Genomic DNA, 11,096 nt, shown 5'->3' on the forward strand with positions numbered 1-11,096 from the left:
AGTCGCAACCTGCAGAGCCGTAATGTGTGACTCATTTTTTTTATGTGGCCCGAAAGTCCAACCATTTTGGCGAAGCCTATTTCCAAATCTATAGATCCATTAATGCTCTCCCTTACAGTACCTGAGGCAACTCCATTAATGGGTTTTGGCCGCCATGATATTATCATCCTGTGAAAATACATGTATGGTCATACATGGTCATATTTTCTGGCAACAATTTTAGAGCCATATTTTCAATATCCTCTACCTCAGTTGTCGGGTTTGCTCCACCATTGAATTGAATTTAATGCATGGATGAGATGTCCAACTGTCTACCATCTTAACATTTCGGATTTCGAACTATTCAATGCGTCGTGCCAGATTTTCAAACCGAGTAGTGGTGCGTCATGGATTTCTTCACAGCTTGGCAATCAATTTTTCCTCTATCCCCAAAGATTCAAATTCTTTCTCCATGCGCGCCAAAGATTTCAAATAGAAAATTTTGAAATGTGCCCATGGTACAAGATGGACTAAGACAGAAAGCTCTGCTAAAAATCAGGAAAAGTAGACAAGTAAAGGTGGTTTGAAGGTGTGTAGCCATGGAAATAGAGAATACAATTGTCAAGAAAGTCCATAGAAAGCATTGTGCATTTCGAATGCTAGGGTAAAAGTCATCGAGGATTTTGCGAATGAATGGTCCGGTGTAGCCCTTGGCATCGAAGCATGGTTTAAGTTCCCCATGCCTTTTTATGGACAGGAAGCGAAGTTTTGGGCATTTGGGTCTTAATCACTGAAAGGATGACCGAAAACTTCAAATTACACTGTGAAATTTGGAAGGATGGTGGAAAAGATTAAATCCCTGGTCAAAAAGTTGGGTCAAATTAGTTTAGGTTGTCACTAAATTCCCAGTCACTACATAGTAGACGTCAAAGATTTTCCAAGTTGACGACGACCTGATGTTTATGGTTTATTGAACTAGTTATTTAAATCGAAGGATTATGGTGTGGTTTGAGCATGGACTTCGTGAGTCTCCTTAATGCCAAGAAGACAATGCCTACTATTTTGGTTACAGGTTCATGGAAAATCAATGTTACTTAGCCAAACCAGAATTTCATCGGAGTTATCAGTTTTATATTGAAGAAAGCTTTAAAGATAAGTTGGAAAGGTTCATTCAGAAATTAAGAGAGGATTATTTTGAGGAAATCATGAAGCAGGTAACTAGAAATGTGAAGAGAATGACAATGGCCATTATGGATAGCCATAACCAGAAAATGCTCTTAAGAAAAAGGAAGCAGCATATGAATGTATGGTTTGTTTCGTGTTTTAAGCCCTCTTTCAGCTAGCATAAATGACATGTTTTGATATTTGCCTAAAGATATTTCAAGGTGTGTGCCTTTCTTACTATTCTTCCCTCTTGTTTCTTTGTAATATTTCACCAAGAAGATGCTATATGAAGTTTAATGCCAAATTTGAAGTGTGCATACCAAATCTGAGGTGTTTGAAACCACCGGTGGAGATGAAGAAGACAATTTGATGCTGCATATGTATATGTGGACACACGACTACAAATTATTTAGAGATGAAGATCATTTCTACAACCACATCACCATTTACAAAGATGGCAAAAGGGGATGAATATTGACATTTGCAAGTGAACAAAGGTTATAAATGTTTGTAAACAAATCATTGAAAAGAGTTGGGATGCCTTGAATAAACTCATTCTAAGTGGATCATTCCTAGTTTTCCAACCTTTTCAAACTTTTAATTCATATTGTAGTGGAGCTAATACGTTGTTGTTTTTCTATAGCAGTTGCATTTTTTAGTTTCCCAATCACAATTATATTTACATTTTATTCTTTATTTTAATTTTCATACCTTTATATATATATATTAATTAGAATTTTAATAATTTAATATTATAAATCATTTTAATTTGTGAAATATTAGAGAAATCAAGTTGTGGATTTTAAAACTTATATTTGAGATTTTTTTTTTAATAACATTATGGTATATATATTAACGTGGTTTTGTGTTATATTAATGTGTGAGTAGTTTCATCTAATAATTTCGACTATTTACAATTAAAACCAAAACCAATGCACCGAATCAATTGATATAATTCTCTGAATTAATGAATTGTTCATTGTATCATCACTAAAAATAATACACCTTATTATATTATATTATGTTATTATTAAAATATTTGAAGCTTCATGATTTCTATAATTCATTTTAAATTGTATCATTAGCCATATCAAATGCACTCTATTGTTTTGTGTTATGTGATTGCTAAAATTAGTGATTTGTTCTAAATAATTTGCAATATATCAACAAAAATTATTGCATTGTCTTGTTGTGAGTCATATGATTATTAAATCAATTTAACTATATAGATGCCATATTTCTCTAAATCACTTTTCATTATATCACCACTAGAGTGAATGCACCTTAACTTCAATGTAACTATAAATATGAACATATCTACATGGCATCTTAGAAATTAAAGAAGTGTATTGATGTATTCTTCATTTATGTTATGTGAGATAATGATAATTTTACATGATTTTTGACAACTATTATTCTAAAACCTTTATTTTGTGTTGGTATCATATGGCAAGACTTTAATGTAAGTTTCATTGTTCTTAAACGAACATTGTTATATATACATTGTAATGTGGAATAAGTTGTCTTGTAATATCAATATGGTGTATGTTTTTTCCCAAGTTGTACAACTAATTTACCACCAAAAATATTCATCTTAAAATAACTCATCCCACAAGTTCTAACCTAAAATAAGTTCTAATGATAATAAAACTTTTATAATGAATTTGAATGTGGTGTGAAAAGATGAAATGCCAAAATTTTGAGTTTTTCTAATAGTGATATGTTACTTTTCCTTCAAAATATGATTCATATGATTAAGGTGAATTTTTTTTTTAGAGTAGGAGTAGAAGATTGTGTTTTAATATTTTGATATATGTCAGAACTTGTGACCCAAAGGTATCTAAGTCATCAAAATCGCTTGGAAATTCCACCCAACATGGACCACATTAACCCTTCACACAGTTGGATTTGTGCCCACAGGATTTCAGTCATGGGACACTAACATAAAAATGCACCCTATCACCATAGAGTGTACACATTGTGTGCATCAAAACAAAAATATATTAAAAATATGCACATCTATTGTGTATGCGCAACTTCCAAATATGCACATATACAAAAGAAATTCACTATACGAAATAAACATATATAGGAAAAATATGTGCACATACAAAAGTTACACATATACGAAAGATATGCACATATTTTGCATCGCATATCTTTTTATATGCATAACATTCATATATGTATATACAAAATTTGTTCATATGTGAAAGTTGCGCATATACAGAGGTTATGTATGTACGTAAGTGGAAGTTGTGCACAACTTTGTATATGTTTAACTTTTGTGTATGCACACATATGGAAGTTGCACATGTACGACAGATGCACATATACAAAAGTTGTGCATATATGGAAGATGTGTATATAGATAATTTATGTGTAATTTTAGCCACTGTATATATGCAACCTCCATATATGTACAATTTTTGTATATGCGCAATTTGTGTGTATGTGCAACTTCCGTATATATTCATATCTATTTATGCATATATAGAAGATGTGCATATACGGAAATTGCGCTTATATAAAGAGTGAAGTTCTCCATAACTTCTGTATATGCACATATCTTCTGTATATGCTCAACTTCTCTATATATCTTCCATATATGTGAAACTTTCGTATATGCACATAGCTTCCATATATGTGAAACTTTAGTATATGCACATATATAAACGTTGTGCATACATATGTGGAACTTTTGTATAAGCGCATACCTTTCGTATATGCACAACTTCTGTATATACACATATTCTCTATATATATGTAACTTCTGTTGATGTGCAACCTCTACATATGTGAAAGTACAAATGATATGCACATATACAAAAGAAACACATATACGAAAGATATGTGCATATATGGAAAACATATGGATATCCGAAATATGTGCATATACAAAATTCGTGCAACTTCTATATATGCACATCTTATGGATCAAAAAATATTTTGTATATACATAGCTCCCATATATGGACATATCTTTCGATTATTCTAAACTTTCGTATATGTGCATATATTGAAGATATGCACATATACGAAGTTTGCATATAGGAAACTTTCATATATGCATGTATTTTTGTATATGCAAATATATGAAAATTGTATATATATGAAAGATATGTGTATATTCGAAGTTGCACATATATGAAAGATATGTGATAAAAAAGATGTGCATATATAGAAGATATACACATATTTCATATATACGCATGTCTTCCATAAATGTACAACTTTCGTATATGTACATATATTTAGTATATGCACATATCTAGAGGTTGTGCACATACAATATATGTGCATATATGGTAGATGCACATATATGGAACATCTGCACATACACGAAAGTTGCACATATACAAAAACTAGGCATATCTTGAGACTACCATCCATGCATACTACGGAAGCTACGCACAACTTTTATATATTCGTATTTTTTTTATATGTGCATATACATAAGTTGCACATATATGGAAGACATGCGTATATACGGAAGCTTCATGTATACAGAAGTTGTACACATACAAGAAATATGGAAATATACAAAAGTTGTGCATATTTGAAAGATTTATGTAGACAGACATGGTACTTGAATACCAAATGTTGCTTAGAATCCTTCATACCCAACTTTGCGTCTCAGAAAGAATTTCAAGTGGGTGTGACTCAAAATAGTGAGGGTTTCTCTCTCATCCCTCTACTCACAGTAGGTTTTCCACCACTCCTTGACATCGGAGGTAAGTTTGAGGAGTGCAAAAGCAATTTTTTCCCTATTCGAAAAATCATGAACCAAAAAATATCCTTCCAACTGATTTAACCATTTATCTACGAAAACTGCATCTATCTAGCCTTCAAATATGGGAATGTCAAATTTGACTTGTACCTTAAAAGAAATGACACCTCCAAGGTGGCTACTGGATGAAGATGCATCACCCGTGGGCATCCGCTAAAGGATCTGGGAAAAGTTGTCCATGATCTTATTCCTTTGTCACTCGAGGACTTCTTCGAGAAATATTTTGAAAGGATATCCTGCTCCCTTGTCTTTCTTTTCTTTCGTCATAGGAGGTCATTAGGGTCATCAAGGTCGATCTTTCAAATGTTCAACCAATTCGAGCCCTAACTCCTTATAATTTGATTTGATTTACAATCGAGGTACCTCTAGATATGTGCATATACGAAAGATATGAACATATATGGAAGTTGTTCATATATGGAAGACATGCATATATATGAAAGATGTGCATATATTATATATATTCACATCTTTTTTATCACATATTTTTCATATATATGCAACTTCCATATATGCACATATCTTTCATATATGTACAATTTTTGTATATTTTCATATACAGAAGTTGTGCATATACAAAAAATAGGTGCATATATTGAACTTGCCTATATGGAATTTCTGTATATGCTTTTTTATCACATATTTTTCGTATATCTGCAACTTCCATATATGCACATATCTTTCATATTTGTACAATTTTCCTATATTTTCATATACAAAAGTCATGCATATATAGAAAATATATGCATATACAGAAGTTGCCTATATGCATGTATATGAAAGTTGGGGATATATGGAAGTTATGTATATAAGTAAGTTTTTGCAATACAGAAGACGTGCATATATAGAAGTTGTGTGACTTTCGTATATGCATATATTTTGAATATCTGCATGCCTTATGTATATGAATATATCTTTCGTATATGTGTATATCATCCGTACATATGCATATGTAGAGGTTGCACATATATAAAAGTTATAGATATATAGAGAACATATGTATGTACAGAAGTTGTACATATCTGAAAGATATGCACATATATAGAAAATATGCAGATATACAAAAGTTGTACATATCTTGAGATTTCCATTTATTCATATTATGGAATTTACGCTCAACTTTTGTATATACGTAGATTTTATATATGTGCATATACAGAAGTTGCACATATATAGAAGTTATATGAATATATGTAAGATATGCACACATACAGAAGTGTTTCACATACAGAAGATATGCATATCTTTCTTATATGCGAAGCTTTTGTATAAGTGCATCTACCATATATTCACAACTTTCATTTGTGTATATAAAAAAGTTGTGCGCAACTTCAACCTCTATATACACACAACTTCTGTATAATATGGATAATAAATTATCACCAAAGTATTATGGTCTGTACATGGTGCTACAAAAGATTGGTACTATGGCATACAAATTGGAGCTTCCTACAACATCCCAAGTGCACCTAGTTGTCCATGTTGCATGCTTAAATAAGGTTATATGTTACAAGCTCCCAGTTCAAACAATATTGCCAGAACTTGACGAGGAAGGAAAAATCATATTGGAACCTGAAGCAGTCATAGAAACAATAACTTGACAGCTATGGAATCGATCAATTTCAGAGTATGTCATCAAGTGGAAGAACTTGCTCACTAAAGATTCCACATAGGAGGATGATAATTTTATATAGAAGCATCCAGAACTACTCAAGCGTTCAGGACAAAACTTTTCTGAAGGAGAGGGAATGTTAGGTCCCCATAATACTTGTGTATTTCCTTATTATTATTTTCATTGTAGCCCCTTATTTTTATTTTTATGCCCATGTTTTCCCCATATTGTTATTATTGTGCCCCATAAAATCCCACTATTGTTATTGTTGTTCCCTTACATTATTAGTGTTATGTCGACTTTAATTATATTGTGACCCCTTAAACTCCTATATATAGAAAGGAGGTATTGTCATTTGTATCATCCAAGAATTGTTCATTTGTGTAATGCAAAGGAGCTTCCCCCCTCAAAGAGGCTGATTTTGAAGTCCTTGATCTATCTTTTCTTCTATTTTGTGAGTTGGTTGCATAACAAAGAGATGAAAATTTCGACAAGAAGGAAAACATAATTATTGGAGAAGAGAAAAAAGGAGCATGAAAATATAATAGGCAATTGTTTCAATAGATAAAGATAGGAAATGGACAACTTAATGAATGTTACATCATGGAACAAAAGGAGTTTGAATAGAAAATACAAACACAAACTTCCTATTTAAAAAATAATATTAGGGAAATCCAATGAATGCAATGTTATAACAAACTAAATGTTTGGAGCACCAAATGCCTAAAATAACTCAACCAATATGTAAAGGTTTCCAATTCATAGTAGTAGATGCTAGGGGAACATCAAAAAGATTAGAAATCCTGTGGCATCTTAAGGATTCCATCATCTCTGACTCTATAGCCATGACAAGATCTCTCTCTACCAAGTATTAGAGACAAGATCATAAAAATAAAGGATATATTACTAATATTTATTGTCACACACTATGAGGAACTAACTCAGGGTCCTTGAATTAGAACTAAATTTATCACGAAATTTCACATCAAAGAAAATGAATTTTAAAATGAAACAATTCATTTTTTGACAATAGCATATATAAAATAATACATATATAAAATAACATATTTGATTTACAATCATTCACATGAATTAAATCATAAGAAAATACATACCTGGTTGTGGCTCGATTATGGTCGCTTACTAGGATCGACCAACTCAATATGCCACCCTACCAACTAGGAAAGTCTATCTGAATTTCCAGCCTAGGGAACCTCCACTAGAACTCCAAGCCCAAGTCCAATTGTAGGCTAAGTGCGTCCACAGTAGATCCAACAACCTCCAACCAACAACCAATCTATTTATATTCTCCCACCTTCCTTGTTGAAAATGGCAACAAGAAATGCTAAAAATAACATTGCTATAAATATCATTTCAGGATAACTCCAACTCTGTTGGCAATAGAAAAAAATAGAAATGCTAAAAATAACATTGCTATAAATAGCATTTCAGGATAGATTCCAATTTTAATTAGTCCCTAAATTAAAATTGAGAATTAAAATCTGAATTTAGTCTCACTAGTTGTTTGAAAAATAATTAATTAATTCATCTTGAGTTAATTAGTTGGACAAAATCAAACATGAAGTCTATGTGAAGACATGCAACAATTATCCCTTTGATTGAGGAAGTTATCCCTTAATTAAGGAGATAAGGATGAGTTGTATTTGAGTTGTAATTAGTTAGCTCAATTAACTGAGCTAAGTCCAGTTAAATTAGTTCCAAACAGTTGGAGAAGCTAATTGTGAGTTCAGTCAATTAATGCATGCATGCATGCAACTAGTGTTCTCCAGATAACTGAATATTCTCTCATAAATAACTCATGCTTTTCAGTTTAAAGAAAGACCCAGTTGAGATTAAAGGAAGGGATAATGCACTATTAGTTGGAGGATTTTTCCTATAAAGGAAACACATCCATGCAAAATGAATTATCTCCTTCAGGATTGCGCAGTTATTTCAGAGCTTAGTGTTGTGTGTGAGAGGATTATTCACACAGGTTGCAGCTAGAGGAGCTAGGAGAAACCACTCAAGGAAATAAGAGGCTTGGAGGACTGAAGGAAGGCATATTTGTTGTCTATTTTGTCTATGAGTAGCAGTGCAGGATTGTACTGAGAGTTGGATAGCTTGTGAGCTAAAGCTTTCTGTAATCCTGAGATATTTCCACTTGTATGATAATACAAAGATCGGGGTTTTTAGCTGTGTCTTCCCTAGTGTATTCTTCTGTGTTCATGCGTGATTGATTTATCATTCTCTGTTATATGTGTTCTATTTGATCTTGCTCAAAATCTATTAAGCTTCCGCAAGTTTGTTTGTAGAATTAGATCAAGTATTTTGCTTTAGTTACATTGCATTATCAGGTGATCTACACTGAGAATTTCTACATGGTATCGGAGCAAGGTTTTGTAGAGAAAGTTCTACATGGTATCAGATCAAAGTTGATCAAAGCGGAGAACAATATACAAATAAGGGAGAAGTTTGAAGTTTGAAGTTCTTCATTGTAGGTACAAATCAATTTCTTATCATATCTCACCAATGGCATTCCATGGCTTGAGACTCGAGTATTCTCTGGATGGAAACTCGAATTACATAGCCTGGAAGGATCACAAGGAAGTGGTATTAGAGGACAATGGTTTGAAGGACTTCACTGATCAAGAATTCCACAAGCCAACAACAACTAATACCCAAGAATTGGCAGAATGGAAGAAATGTGTGGCGAGAGTGAGGAGGATTCTTCTAGAGGGATTTTGAGACCATATTGTCTCGAGTATCCATGGGAAGGAGACTATGTTTTCAATATGGAAGACATTGAAGGAGCTATATCATAACAACAACGACTAGAGGAAGTTGGCACTAAAAGACGAGCTTAGGAAAATCAAGTGTGAAAAGGACGACACAATCTCTACATATTTGAACAAGCTCACCACCTGCACAAATGAGCTTGGAAGTGTAGGAATCTCGACAACCATTAATGATATGGTGAGTCTTTCTCTCCTTGGTCTTCCTAAGAGCTGGCAAAGCTACCAGGATTCAGTGAATATAAGAGACAAACTACCAGATTGGGAACGACTGTGTTTGGATCTGATGCAGGAGATCAGGAGGAGCACCATTTTTAGAAAAAAAATTGGAAATTGATGAGTCTTTGTTTGGACAAAGGCATGGAAAAATAACCCATTTGCGTAATTTGACCCCTAAAAATTTCCCTAATGCAAGAATGCATCACCTGAAGCAATTTGGAAGGTACAAATGGATAGTTTGATGAGAATACAAACTGGGTAGTAAAAGTAGAGTAGGATAGAGAGAGACATAAGATACACCCAAGAAGCACATGAAGGAAAGAGAGGAAACATAAGTTTGTGTCAATAGAAGAGAAACACTAAGAAGAATACACCAAGATAAGTGATGATATAATAGGCGAAGATGATGTCAAATTATAATGGAAGGTTACATATTAGAATGATTTGGAAAAACATGCAAGTATCCCTCAAGTGAAATTAAGGATGATTCCACTGAATGTGAAGATACTTTAACCATTGCAAAAATATTGACATAAATGAGAATTGAAGAGTTCTTTGGATTGGAGAAAAAGCAAAGAAATGAATTAGAAAAATGGGCCATAGTTAATAAATAAAGTGGTTAACTCGCATTATACAAGGGACCACGAGTAGTTAGGGTTTTGGGTCTCCTCCTCATCCTCATCATCAACATGATTCCATTCCTTCCTTGCATGAACTAGGGTTTATTCTTTCAACAGAAACATCAGACCTAAGGTTTTATCTACAAGCCCTAGGTTTTCACATCCAAGACTTCAAGTATTCTAGAATTTACAAATCCTATTTTTATAATACTCATTTTACACCTTTTTCATGTCCAAAAGGTATATGTGCAACTTGTATATACGCATAACCTCCATGTATGTGAAACTTTAGTATATGTAACTTCCATATATGTGCATCTACCATATATGCACAAGTTCCGTATATGCGCATATCTTCTGTATATGCACGTCTTTGATATATGTGCATCTATTGTATACGCACAACTTCCATATATGGAAATTGCACATATACGGAAATTGTAGATATACATAAGATATGTGCATATCTTCCGTATATGTGAAACTTTTTTATATGCACATATCTTCCAGGTATATACATTCAACTTCTATATATATGCATAACCTCTATGTATGTGCAACTTTATTATATGTGCATATTTTGTATATGTGTATCAATCGTATATGCGCAACTTCCACATATGTGCATATCTTCCGTATATGTGTAAATTTCTTATATGTGTATATCTTTCATATATGCACGTCTTTATATATGTGCATCCACCGTATATGTGCAACTTCCATATACAGAAATTGTGCATATACAGAAGATATGCATATATCTTCTATATATGCACATATACGAATGTTGTGTATATACAAAAAAATTACTTGAACATCGTGTATGAAATTAGTTGAATCACATATCCTTCCGTACTCTTTGAGCAATAACTCGCTTTTAGTGCTACTTTGAGCATTAAGTCGCTTTTAGTGCTAGGGGA

This window comes from Pinus tabuliformis, chromosome 4_2 (genome assembly GCF_031772625.1).
Source record: "Pinus tabuliformis cultivar Carrire ecotype Pingquan chromosome 4_2, CPIR1, whole genome shotgun sequence".
Lineage (NCBI taxonomy): Eukaryota > Viridiplantae > Streptophyta > Pinopsida > Pinales > Pinaceae > Pinus > Pinus tabuliformis.